The sequence below is a fragment of the Pristiophorus japonicus genome, chromosome 17 (assembly GCF_044704955.1).
Source record: "Pristiophorus japonicus isolate sPriJap1 chromosome 17, sPriJap1.hap1, whole genome shotgun sequence".
In the NCBI taxonomy this organism is placed as follows: Eukaryota; Metazoa; Chordata; class Chondrichthyes; family Pristiophoridae; genus Pristiophorus; species Pristiophorus japonicus.
In genome coordinates, this window is record NC_091993.1 from 17463528 (window position 1) to 17476496 (window position 12969).

Here is a 12969-nt window from a genome sequence, read left to right on the forward strand (position 1 = left end):
ATCAAACTGGAGCTGAACATTTTGTGGCCACTCGCTATCTGCAAGACTTCTCAAATCAAATAAACAAGAATGCTTAATTGAACTACAGCCAAAATTTATTGTGTTTTTTAAACAAAATTCTTAAGGACCACTTCATTTTTATTGAGTCTGGATTTTAATAGCTTATCTTCTGACCTAGTTTAAACAGAAAGAGCTGCTGTTGAGATCAGTTTATGATCCATCGCCCGATGAATCCGCCCTTATTAAAAGTCCTGTTTACGATATTTGCTTGCAGAAACACTGGGATCATTGTTCGAGAGTCTATGCAATGCAATGGACCTTCTAACCCTGACTCCTGAAGGCCCATCATGGACAATGCCTGTGTCAGCATGTGTGTCGCGCAGTGACTTTGTAAAGTATAAGGAAATCATATTTCTTGCAAGTGTAATATTACCTTCAGCTGACCCTCTTAAATCTGACCATGGGGAAATAGTTAACCTGCACTTTGGAAGGTTAATTCTACTGCACTGTAGTGGCTTTTTGTTATTCAGCATAGTGACCCCACCAGCGCTCCACATAATTACAAACCGTCTCACAATTCCTTACCTTGACCTCTCGTTATGATTAGTGCTGGTCTCCTCTTTGCTTTAAGTGAAGATAAAAAAGATTTATTTCAACCTATTGAAAATTATTTTAAGCAGGAAAAGTAGACGATTACCTTTAGAAAGAAATAATTGAATTTCGACATCATCCTATCATGTACACCTTTAATTTTTGCTGCATTTTGACGTGCAATGTGGTGCCTGTTTTTATGTAGGCAAATTGCACAAAGCATGAACGCACAAACACTTTGACAATAAAGGAATGTTGACCAGGACATCTGAAGGATCTTTGAATGGTGACATGGAATTTCAATGTCCACCTGAACAAGGAGAAGGGGCCTCAGTTGGGTTAACATCTTCTCCAAAGGATGGCACCACCAACAATGTGGCATTCTTCAGTACTGCACTACAATGTACAGTAGACACCTCAAGTTGCTGGAGAAATACCACCGACGATGTCTCCGCAAGATCCTACAAATCCCCTGGGAGGACAGACGCACCAACATTAGCATCCTCGACCAGGTCAACATTCCCAGCATTGAAGCACTGACCACACTTGGTCAGCTCCGCTGGGCAGGCCACATTGTCCGCATGCCTGACACGAGAAACCCAAAGCAAGCGCTCTACTCTGAACTCCTTCACGGCAAACGAGCCAAAGATGGGCAGTGGAAACGTTACAAGGATACCCTCAAAGCCTCCCTGATAAAGTGCAACATCCCCACTGACACCTGGGAGTCCCTGGCCAAAGACCACCCTAAGTGGAGGAAGTGCATCCGGGAGGGCGCTGAGCATCTCGAGTCTCATCACGGAGACCATGCAGAAAGAGTGTGCGGCAAACCAGTCCCACCCACCCTTCGCTCAATGACTATCTGTCCCACCTGTGACAGAGACTGTAATTGCCGTATTGGACTGTTCAGCCACCTAAGAACTCATTTTTAGAGTGGAAGCAAGTCTTCCTCGATTCCGAGGGACTGCATATGATGATGAGAATATTAGCAGGATTATTTGTTCCTTTAGTTTAAATTATATATTGGGTAAGATGCAACATCATCAAATAATAAGACAGTTCAGTTTGCAACAGTGGGAAGGTTCTTTGTGAGAAATGAGTTGGGGAAGACCGCATAAAGTTAAATGGATGGAACTTCTGCCGGGCCAGCCTCCCGAGCTCATTTTCCTCTATTCGCTGTAGCCTAATACGCCCGGGCACAGAAACCGGAAAATCTGCTGCAGTGTTGGTTGATTTTCCAATTTGGCCTGGAAGATCTATTGACTGAAAATGAAGAATTTGTATTGTTTTGAGTTGCAGCCATCGGGTATTTCTAAACAGATGGCATTTTTCAAAGATTTAGGGAGTTGGAAAATACTCCAGCCAGCTTTTTATTTGTGAAAAAGATTAAAACTTGAACAATAGCACCAAGGTTTTGCATCCTATGAATTTCTCCCTTAGTTATACCTAAATATATGATCTTTACCATTTTATTTAAAATTTGAGTAAAAATAAATAATACAAGGTAGATTATTGATTATCTTAAAGGTTTGTATCTTTACCATCAATCAAATACCTGTCGGGTCATCAAAATACATTGAAGCGAAGGCACTCCCATTTAAAATGACTTGTAAGAAATATTTCCATATTTATACAGAACAGGATCAAAATAACACTAATCAATGGGTGTAGTTATACTGTTACTTCAACAACAACATAGCGCCTTTAACGTAGTAAAAAGTCCCAGGGCGCTTCACAGCGTTATAAAACAAAAAGCTGAATTTTACACCGAGCCGCATAAGAAATTATGGCAGATGACCAAAAGCTTGGTTAACGAGGTAGATTTTAAGGAGCATCTTAAAGGAGGAAAGAGAAGAAGAGAGGCGGAGAAGTTTAGGGAGGGAATTCCAGAGCTAAGGGCCCAAGCAGCTGAAGGCATGGCCATCGATGGTTGAGCAGTTATAAACGGATGCTCAAGAGGGCAGAATTTGAGGAGCGCAGACATCTTGTGGGGTTGTGAGACTGAACTAGATTAGAGATGGGGAGGGGCAAGGCCACAGAGGGATAAGAATGAGCATGGGTGATGGATGATCATGACTTGGTGCAAGTTAGGACATGGGCTGTCGAGTTTTGGATGACCTCAAGTTTACATAGTGTAGAATGTGGGAGGCCAACCAGGAGTCCGTTGGAATAGTCAAGTCTAGAGGTAACAAAGGCATGGATGAGGGTGACAGCAGCAGAAGGGCTGAGACAGGAGCAGAGACGGGCAATGTTACGGAGGTGAAAATATGCGGTTTTAATTATGCCTGTTGGGCTAATATTCTGAGGAAACAGATGCTCTCTCAGCTGTGGCTCAGTGGGTAGCACACTCACCTCTGAGTCAGAAGGTTGTGGGTTCAAGTCTCACTCCAGGGACTTGAGCACAAAAAATCTAAGTTGACACTCCAGTGCAGTGCTGAGGGAGTGCTGCACCGTCAGAGGCACCTTCTTTCGGATGAGACATTAAACTGAGGTCCTGTCTGCCCCCTCAGGTGGACGTAAAGGGTCCCATGGCACTATTTCAAAGAAGAGCAGGGGAGTTATCCCCGGCGTTCTGGCCAATATTTATCCCTCAATCAACACAACAAAAAAACAGATTATCACATTGCTGTTTGTGGGAGCTTGCTGTGCGCAAACTGGCTGTCATGTTTTCTACATTTCAACAGTGACTGCACTTCAAAGGTACTTCATTGGTTGTAAAGAGCTTTGAGACATCTGATGGTCGTGAAAAGTAAGTCTTTATCTTTCTCTCAACATGACAACTATCTTGCAAAAGGCAAAATCCTGTGGATGCTGGAAATCTCAAATATAAACAGAAACTGCTGGAAATACTCAGCAGGTCAGGCAGCATCTGTGGAGAGAGAAACAGAGTTAATGTTTCAGGTCGGTGACCTTTTGTCAGAACTTTACACTAGTATCGAAGCGAGGGTGTGAAGAACTCCACTGCCCTATGTCAAATGTGCAGAAATATAACTAAAACTGGTGTTATTGTCTCCTGTCAGCAGGAATTTAAAAATGTACTTTTCTCAATTACAATTGGCAAAAAATGTACTTTTCTCAATTGTAATTGACAGCAATGTTTACAACCAAAATGTTCTCCGGCACTGAGTCTACTTGAAAACAAACTGATTTGACAATGGTCCTTTTAATATATTACCTGGCTCGCACCACGTGCTTGGGACTGAGGTCACACTGTGGGTTTGGACCAAGCACAATGAGTAAGTTCTTGCACGATTTACTTGGAAGTCAAAACATTTTACAATGCAGTAATATTTTTATTATTAAATTGAGTATGCTATTTTTGTAAGAAAATAACATATATTTGGTGTAAAAATAAATATAGCTGTTTTTGCAGGTTCGGCAGTGAATAGTGAGGAATTATGCCAGTACATGCTTCTCCCATTGAAAACTACAGGAGCGGCACACACATGCCAGACTCTTACTCCCTGAGCCAGATGCAGTTTCCCTCCTCCCTTGCACTCCCATTGTTTATCAATGGGACCACAGCTCAGGCTGATTAGAGTTCTTCCATAAAAATCACATCTGTGCGCACAGGCAGCTAAGTAAATACAGCCTTCCGCAGAGAAAATCAGGAGAAAACTGCAGAAAGAACCATAATGGATTTGGGTGATCCTAATATACAGTTCACCCCTTCCCTCCATTAAAGCCCGTAAGATGAAAGCTTAGGCGATGCCCCACTTTCTCATGTTGTTCTATTATACTGTAACTATGCCGTTATTATAAGACTCTACCTCGATCTTTCGATAGTTAATGAATTTGGACTCTCCAACTATACAGTATACTCTGAATATTATCACTCTCACTTTAGACACAACGGTTTTTGAAATTACATTGTACAGATATTAGCGTACCAATATTTAACACGTTATACTGCTTATTTTAGATGAGTTAACATCGTCAATAAACAGCATAGGAAGGCATTACATATGAAGTCGTTAAACATTCACTTGCTAATATCCAAGTGTTTTACACTGGCTTCTTTCTTAAAAAAAAATTTACAGTTGAGTGTCCCAAATCCGGCAACCTCGGGACCGAGGCCGAGCCAGTTTTCGTGTTTTTCCGGACTTCGGAATGTGTTTCTGATGTCGGAAATCCGGAAACACCCGAGCCCAGGTTCAGGTATTTCTGGATTTCAGAACGGCAGAAAGGGGAGGGGGGGGTGCGGGGTTGCTCTCCGAGGAGCTGTTCGGGTCGCTGGCCCCGTCCAAGAGGTGTTCGGGCGGGGCCCTGCCGCCATGGTGCTGTTTGGGCGGGCCCAGCCGCCTTGGAGGTGTCCGGGCTGGCGGGCCCCATCACAGAGGAGGTGTTGGGGCAGGCCGGTGAAGAGGCCCCAAGGTAACGACGGCAGCGAGCAGCGGCGGGCTAAGGTCAGCGGCGGCAAGGTGAGACCCGATGTCGGGCAGCGATGGGGCCCCGAGTTAAGGGCAGCAGCGAGGAGAGTGGAGAAGAGTCCCGAGGTCAGCAGGGTCGGTGGGTCCGGATTCCCGAACATTTTACGGATTCCGGACGACCTGCCACCAATCAGTCCGGATTCCGGAACTCCGGATTTTGGATGCTCAACTTGTACTTCCTTTTGAAACAGTCTTCCTAAAAATAAAGTCTTGTTTTGCTAAGAAGTGTTTTTATCTCGCTGCATCCTACCCCTCCTTTCTTGCGTGAAGCTGAGGGGCTGGGCGGACAGGGTTGTAAATTTCCCACAATGTCACTGCTGCTGTGTCTCCGTTGATGGGAAGCATGCTCGCCTCAAGGCATCATGGTTAGTGACTGTTCTGCCGCACGCACCAGCATGTCAATAGATAATCTTCTTCACTGTATGTGGGGGCGGCAAATTTAAATGTCTGGTAGCTTCACGCCTTGAACCCATGTACTCTGTGATGTAAAGCACGGCACAATACTACCATGTGACTTTTGTTTGTGGTAATTCACAAACATTTGGGCCCGGATTTTTAAAATGCGCGCCTCAATAGAAGTAGAGACACCTTAATGTGGAAAATTTTCCCTGCTTTATAGCGCGTCAACAAATTAATAGGTTGATTATAATTAATGAGTATGGGAACACTACCTTCCCCTGGGGCCATTTTATAATCTGTGCATGGGAGGAATGCATCGTTGAGCAAGAATACAATGCTGGAATTTGAAATTTTAGTAACTTTTATTTCCTAATAAAAGGAAAAACCCTTTGGTTCCTGGCTCCCGTCCATTTAGAAAACCAATGTTTTATTTTCCTTCCATTGCTTGGGGAAAACACTTAATCTGCCCTTATATTAGAGGTGATTTTTTTTTCTCTCTGCCTACTGCCCCGTTCATGCTGCAAAATGGCTGCTGGAGGCCTACTTGAATTGATTTTTCGAATAGGCCTCAAAATGGGTGGATAGTGTTTTCCTTCTCGCTCTCAAGATAGGAGGGAGCTTTATTAAAATATTTTGCCGTTTATAGGACCAGAGTAAAATTTACAAATACCAACAGGCGGAACGCAGCCTTAAAGGGACCACTGCAGTTCGCTCCAAAAAATGACAACAGGGAAGAAAGAGGTGCCACTGATTGTTGTGGAGCCAGGAAGAGCAGGAATGGTCCTCTTGGCATCTCAAAATCTTCCCACCTGCTGTTGTTTGCCTAGTGCCCCCATTCAGAGAATGCTTCAGTGAGGAGCCGCTGGAATTCACGCACCCCTGAAAATGGTTCGCACCTCCCTGGTGCAAATGGGTAGGCATAGAAAACACCCTGTCCACCGTCCAAATGTATATCATAGTCAAAAATGGCACCCCCCCATGGTGTTTGGTATTGAATCCCCAGAAAATGGAGCGCGTGGCCTGGCAGTGTATGTGATGTCTTTATCCATTTTAATTGTAGTCAGCATGGTTACTTATCAGAGCAGCAGTGCCAGCTAGCTGGTCAGTGACAAATTGGCACCGAACAGTCCATGTTCAGCGCCAGAAGTACAAACCCATCATGAGTACTTGTGCTATGAGATAAAAATGTCTTTGCCCATGTGACCTTCTAGTTTCTGCATTATTATCAATGCCACGCAGGATTTTTTTGTTCCAGTTTATTCTTGGCTACCATTAGTTTTGGGGATTAGTTTATGTTTCTCGTTGAATGGCAGGTCTGATGGAGCGACACATTGCTGGGAAGCTAATATTTCAGTCTGCGTTGCTCTTGTGGAACTTCCTACAAATCTTCGCAGCCAGGGACTGTGCAGCAGTGACCAGGATAGAGCAGGAAGTTGCCTCACTTTAAAGTTGGACTTGTGGGATTGAAGAATAAAACAGAAAAGTAAATAAAGGAACTGATGCAGAACAAAGATAACGAGAGATAAAATAGAGTTTGGGAAGATAAATAAAGGTAAAAATAATTCAAAAGAGTGAAAGCAAGAAGGTTAAAGGGAAGACCGAAAAAGTAAAGCAGAGTTATGAAAGCAAAGAAGAAATAAATGATGCATGGACCTCTTCTGCCCAAGCTTCAGTAATGAAATAACCTACTATGCTCTATTTTTAGCAAGCAATTTGGCAAAGCATTCATATCCATTGAAACAATTGCCAGCATGATAGAGTGTTAATTATCATCCTGGACATATCTTCCTATGAGGTTGTGTTCAACTTCCCATCAAACATTCCACAGATTGAGGTTTTATCACCACCCAACTGAGAGTCTGAAATCTGCCTCGCCACCAGCACACCTGAATATTATCTTCATCTTCTCCCTCCCCTAAGCACTGAATAAATCTCAACTTGCACTAGTACATTCGAGAATGTTCTTCTAAGGTTGGGATATTTTTCTGCATCAATTCCTTAAAATATCTGACCTTGGAGTGCTTAATACTGCCACTGAGTGAGCAAAGTGTTCTACTCTATAACGCTGATATTCCTCACTTTGAGTACAAATAAAAATACCCAAAATATCCAATATACTTTCTGTGGGTTTAGTGCTTAGAAAGAAAATGCACATTTTTTTTTTAAAGTCCAGATGTATCCAGTGTTGCAGATTCTTGCTAATTTCAAACATTTTCTCAAGTCAGAAACTTCAGTGTTTAATTCTTCTACATTTCAATGTGCTACATTGTCAGCCTTGGCACTTTTGCCTCCGAGTCAGAAGGTTGTTGGTTCAAGCCCCATTCCAGAGACTTGAACACACAATCCAGGCTGGCACTTAAGCGCGGTACTGGGGGAGTACAGCACTGTCCGGGGTGCCGTCCTTCAGATAGTGTTAAACCAGCCCCGTTTTCCCCCCCCTCCAGGTGGATGCAAAATATCCCATGGCACAATTCAAGGAAGTTCTCCTAGTGTCCGGGCTAGCATTTATCCCTGCAGCAACGCAAAGCAAAACAGAGGACCTGGTCATTTATTTCTTTGTAAATTGGTCTCTGCAGTGACTACATTAAAACAAAGTAGTTAATTGGCTGTAAAATCCTTTGGGACATTCTGACATGAAAGGTTCTATAGAAGTGCATTTTTTTCTTTTTTCTTTACTCCGATGTTCTTGCTCAAAATGCATCAAATTACACCTCTATCAGTGAGACGTATAATATCCCTAGTGTAATCCAGACGTGTAATATCCCTAGTGCTGGATTTTTGATAAAATGTTCACATATCTCCAAATAAAATAATCTGTTTTTGTTACTGTGAGCCTGCCTTAATGAGAGAAGAATGAGGCAGATGGCAAATAATGTTTTTTGGTAAGAGTACATTATAATGAAGCTTAAAAGCCTACTACCGTGCAAAGAATAAGAGGTGTTTGATTACTTAATCCATTTGCGGTGTCTGCTTACAATTGTAATAATAGGTCTGGATTCTCCACTGAGTATGATTATATATGTGGGATGCCTCAAGGGTGTAAATTTAGAGCAGAAAGAAGAAAACACAACTTCCTACCTTTCACTCTTGCATCTGTAGCAGCACTAACAGAAAGTTAGCACTGGACTGTATATATTGAAAGCGGGGTTCAGGAACGGCACAAGCAGGAGAACAGATCCCACTACAGGACTACAATCCAGGAGAACAGCTGAGGTCCCTGGTCCTTTATAACGTTAGAGAAAAAGTTGCGATAATTCCGTTAATGTAAAGGCTGCAAGGCTGAATTATGTGGAGCTTCGAATTTTGGTTTGATTGCTTTTTTTTTTCCAGATGTGTCACTTTGATGAGAATTGAAGATTCTTGCTGAGCCAGGAGTAAATTAGGCTTGAAGGTTGAGGGCTAAAGTTTGGTTTTCTGTTGGCAGTTGGTTTTAGATTTGGGAACAGTTCAACAATTTTTAAAGAAAAACATGAGGTAAGTTTGTGGTTTTAGTTCTACATAAGATGAGAGATTTATATTTGTGTGTTAAATTGCTAAATTATTTAGAATTAGATTTGATTTGGTGATCAACTCTGGACTTTAAAAGAAGAAATTGGTCAACACGGGGGGTGTAAAATCAACAAGACTTTAGCCATATTCTGAGAGTCCAGTGCATGAGTTAGAGACCGTTAATTAACTGACCGGTGATGGGGAACAAGTAAGTACATGGTGCTTTAATTAGCTTGTGGCCCCTATGACAGAGCAACTATCAGTTAGAAACCATGAAATATTTCATTGTAGCGCTTAAACCGAGTATACTATTCTGATTTTTCTCGGAGTCGAAATTGCCCCCCACCTGAGCAGATAGGCCTTACCGACCGGGGCAGACGGATGGGCTGACCCATCCTAAAATTAGCCCCGGGCCGGGAGTGGCAGGAACGGGTTTCCGTGCCACCAGTGCTGCCTCCCGTCGGACACCCCACACCACCTGGTGGCGACCCCCTTTTCAACCCCCACGGGAAATTGCCCCGCGGGAGCGCTGCCGCCGATGGTCAGTGCCACTGACAGCTTTCCCTGCAGGAAGCTCTGTGCCCCTGGGCGCGCTGCCGGTGCCTCCATTTTAAAAAATTGAGGGGCCAACTCTGAGGTCGGCCCGACATTGGATGCCAACGGGTTCGGCTGGGCTACTGGCCTGGCCGAAACCCTCCCTGGTGGTCCAGTGGGCCTAACTAAACTCACTGCAGAGCTCGCAGCGGCCCTGCTGTTTAACTGAAGGGGAGGGACGTTATGACGTGGCAGCGCGTGGCTGATGACTGGTTGGGGCGGCCGACCCGATCCAAGGCCACTTCCGCCCCACAACACCGCCTCGACCGGAAATGCAAAACAGAGGTGAATATCGGCACAAGATCCGCTCCATGGATTGGAGCGGAGGAAACTCTTAAAGGGCCCCCAACGTTGCCCAACCCCTTTCTTCGGCGCACTGACCTGAAGTGCGCCGACTTTGCGTGCTGGAAAGGGGGCCAGCAAAAAGGGGCCCCATCCTGGCCGCTCTTCGGTGTTCCCGGAGTCATGGCGTGCAGTCTATGGGGGGGGGGGGGGGGAAAGGAGGAGGAAAGTTTTGCGGGAGGAGAGGAGAGAGTTTTGCTGAGGGGTTTTGTGGGGAGGGAGGAGAGAGTTTCGCGGCAGGGGAGGAAGGAAGAGAGTTTTGCGGTGGCGGGGGGCAGCAGGTGGAGGGAGGAGGAGAGTTTTGCCAGGTTTGGGGGGATGGGGGGAGGGAGGAGAGAAAGAGTGTATTTGGGGGAGGAGGGAGGAAAAAGAGTGTTTTGTAAAATGTTCCCGGTGTCTATATTCCCCCAAATGTCCGATTACACCTGCCATTTTAGCTGCTCACACCCTGTGCTGTATTTTACCTCGGATTTTGTAGCTTTTTTTCCCAAAGACAGAAACTTCCAAAGTCTCTGTCGGCTGGCTGAATCCTTCCCCCACAAAATTTAAGCTTTAAATCATCCAAAAAATCTCATCTCATCGCCAAATGTGATATATTCACAGAGCACAAGCACACACAGCTCCTAACATGGCAGGCAGCTCTCTCTCGGAAGCCTCCGGAATCTGCCTGGTTCTGTTTAATTATTAACTCTGCAGTTGCAGTACACAATATGTCCACATCCACAGTGTGGAGCTACAAGCTTACAGACATTACATTCACCCTCAACCAACACTGCCAAAACAGGTTAAGTGACCTTTTGCAAACCATAGCATTGAATGAATCACCACGTTTTGTGGATTGAGATAATAATGTTTTCACAACTTCTGAGCTTTAAAGCAATTTTCTGTCATTAAGGAGCTACCTAGCGAGTTGGCTTGTATCCAATTAGTAATAACAGTAATTGCACTAATTAAAGTAGGGACAGGCGGGGGCTGCTGTAATAGATGGTCGCACGCATAGCCTCCTTCCAGAACAGCCGCCGCAGCACTGGTGATGAAATTGAAACTCAGTTCTGAGAATACAGGATTAATGCTCACTTGCCAACATCAGATTCTGTTATTTCAATAAACTATCAACTGATGCAGTTGAAAACGCTTAGCCAGTAAAGGAGGTTTGACAAGCCTGAGACTGTGGCCAGAAAGTGTACGTAGCCAAAAGAAAAAGTGAAGTTTTGGACTGTTTCCAGCCGCTGCATTTAAAATCAAAGGGCTCTGTTTGCCATTTAAATGAACGGGAAATGGAGCTTTGCGAGTTTTGGTCTTTGAGCCAGATTTATGACCTTACACCCTCAGCACATTTATTAATGTAAGGGGGTGAAGGAATCAGATTACAGTACTTGTCAATACAACTTCTCTTCTGGGCATTTCAGTGCTTGTTGCTGCTCGGGAAGGTGAACTTTTGTTGAGTAGGACTTGCTGCATTCGATATGTTCAAGGGATAGAGGCATACAGATAGTGTTCTAGCGATATGATTTGTAAACGAGAGTCCATCAAAGAAGTAACCTGCGATGTTGTGACATCTTCTCTGGCATGTCAGCTCAGTGGGTAGCACACTTATCTGAGTCAGAAGGTTGTGGGTTCAAGTCCCGCTCCAGAGATTTAAGCACAAGAATCTAGTTTGAAACTCTAGTGCAGTACCAAGGGAGTGCTGTACTGTCGGAGGTGCCGTCTTTCGGATGAGATGTTAAACCGAGGCTCTGTCTGCTCTCTCAGGTAGACGTAAAAGATCTCATGGCATTGTTTCGAAGAAGATCAAGGGAGTTATTCCCGATGTCCTGGCCAATATTTATCCCTCAATCAACATAACAAAATAACTTATCTGGACATTATCACATTGCTGTTTGTGGGAGTTTGCTGTGTGCAAATTGGCTGCCGCGTTTCCCACATTACAACAGTGACTATACTCCAAAAGTACTTCATTGGCTGCGAAGCACTTTGAGACGTCCAGTGGTCATGAAAGGCGCTATATAAATGCGTCTCTTTTTTTTTTTACATCCCTGTTTTCTCCCCTCCACTCCTGAAGGCAGGATGGCCTGTGGTACAGGTCCACAAGGATATCGCTTTCTTTAAACATGACCACTCTTCGAGTGTGAGATTAGACAGTGAGGGTCAGGGGGCTGTTTGACTATCCTGAGGGCATCACAGCTGAACTCAATCCTGTCCTCACCAATGTCCATTCCGAATCATTTACCAGCAGCTGGATTATAACAATGAGCAGGAGCACGGAGGTCAAGGTTCATCTCATCTTCATTCCTAAAGTATATGTAAATCTAAATTTCTCTTTTTTTAATTTATTCCTAGAGATTCATAAGAATATAAGAAATAGGAGGTGGAGTAGGCCATTTGGCCCTTTGAGCCTGCTCCACCATTCAACAAGATCATGGCTGATCTACCTCAACTCTGCCTTCCTGCAATATCCCCATATCCCTCAATTCACTTCATTTCTAAAAATTTCTCAACCTCCCTGTCCTGAAAATACTCAACGACTGAGCATCCACAGCTGTCTGGGGAGAGAATTCCAAAGATTCACAGCACTTTTTTAGTGAAGTCATTTCTCCTCATCTCAGTCCTAAATGGCTGACCCCTTATTCTGAGACTGTGACCCTGTGTTCCAGATTCCCCAGCCAGGGGAAAACATCTTTTCAGCATTAACCCTGTCAAGCCCCTTAAGTTAGGCCACACCATTCCTCTCACCTAAATATTTTAGTTAGATCACCTCTCATTCTTCTAAACTCTAGTTCGTTATTGTAAAGGTTTGCCCTATCCCCTCTGAATAGTAAAAATAGTTTGTCAAATTGGCTCATTAAGTTTCTCTTGAGCGTCTGTTTCGACGTTGTATGTGTGCAAGTCACTTCAGCGTTGGCGCTAGCACTCCGAGAGAACAGCACTCCAGCAGACCCTCGCTTCCAGGCACTGCTCTCCCTCTTATATTGCACTTTTGTCCACCTGTTGTCCATAGCTACGATTTCTGCATTGTAAACAACAAAGGTTAAAGCACCAATGGCGCCGCAGAGGTTGCATCTCAGCAGTGATGGGGGTATTACACTCCTGCCTCTGACCACTCGCGATCAAAAAAAGCACTGTGTAA

General features: G+C 44.2%; 1 protein-coding gene across 3 annotated transcripts in view; it reads left to right on the forward strand.

Moving 5' to 3' along the window:
* sema6d (semaphorin 6D) overlaps nucleotides 1-12969 on the forward strand; it is a 277313-nt gene that overhangs the window by 100433 nt on the left and 163911 nt on the right. For 2 of the 3 annotated variants that reach the window (XM_070858433.1, XM_070858436.1), the window contains exon 3: nucleotides 8748-8891. The exons of the other annotated variant lie outside the window; for it this stretch is intronic. The gene's annotated coding sequence lies outside the window, so the exon portion shown is untranslated. The remainder of the gene's footprint in view (nucleotides 1-8747; nucleotides 8892-12969) is intronic. 3 annotated transcript variants of the gene reach the window in all.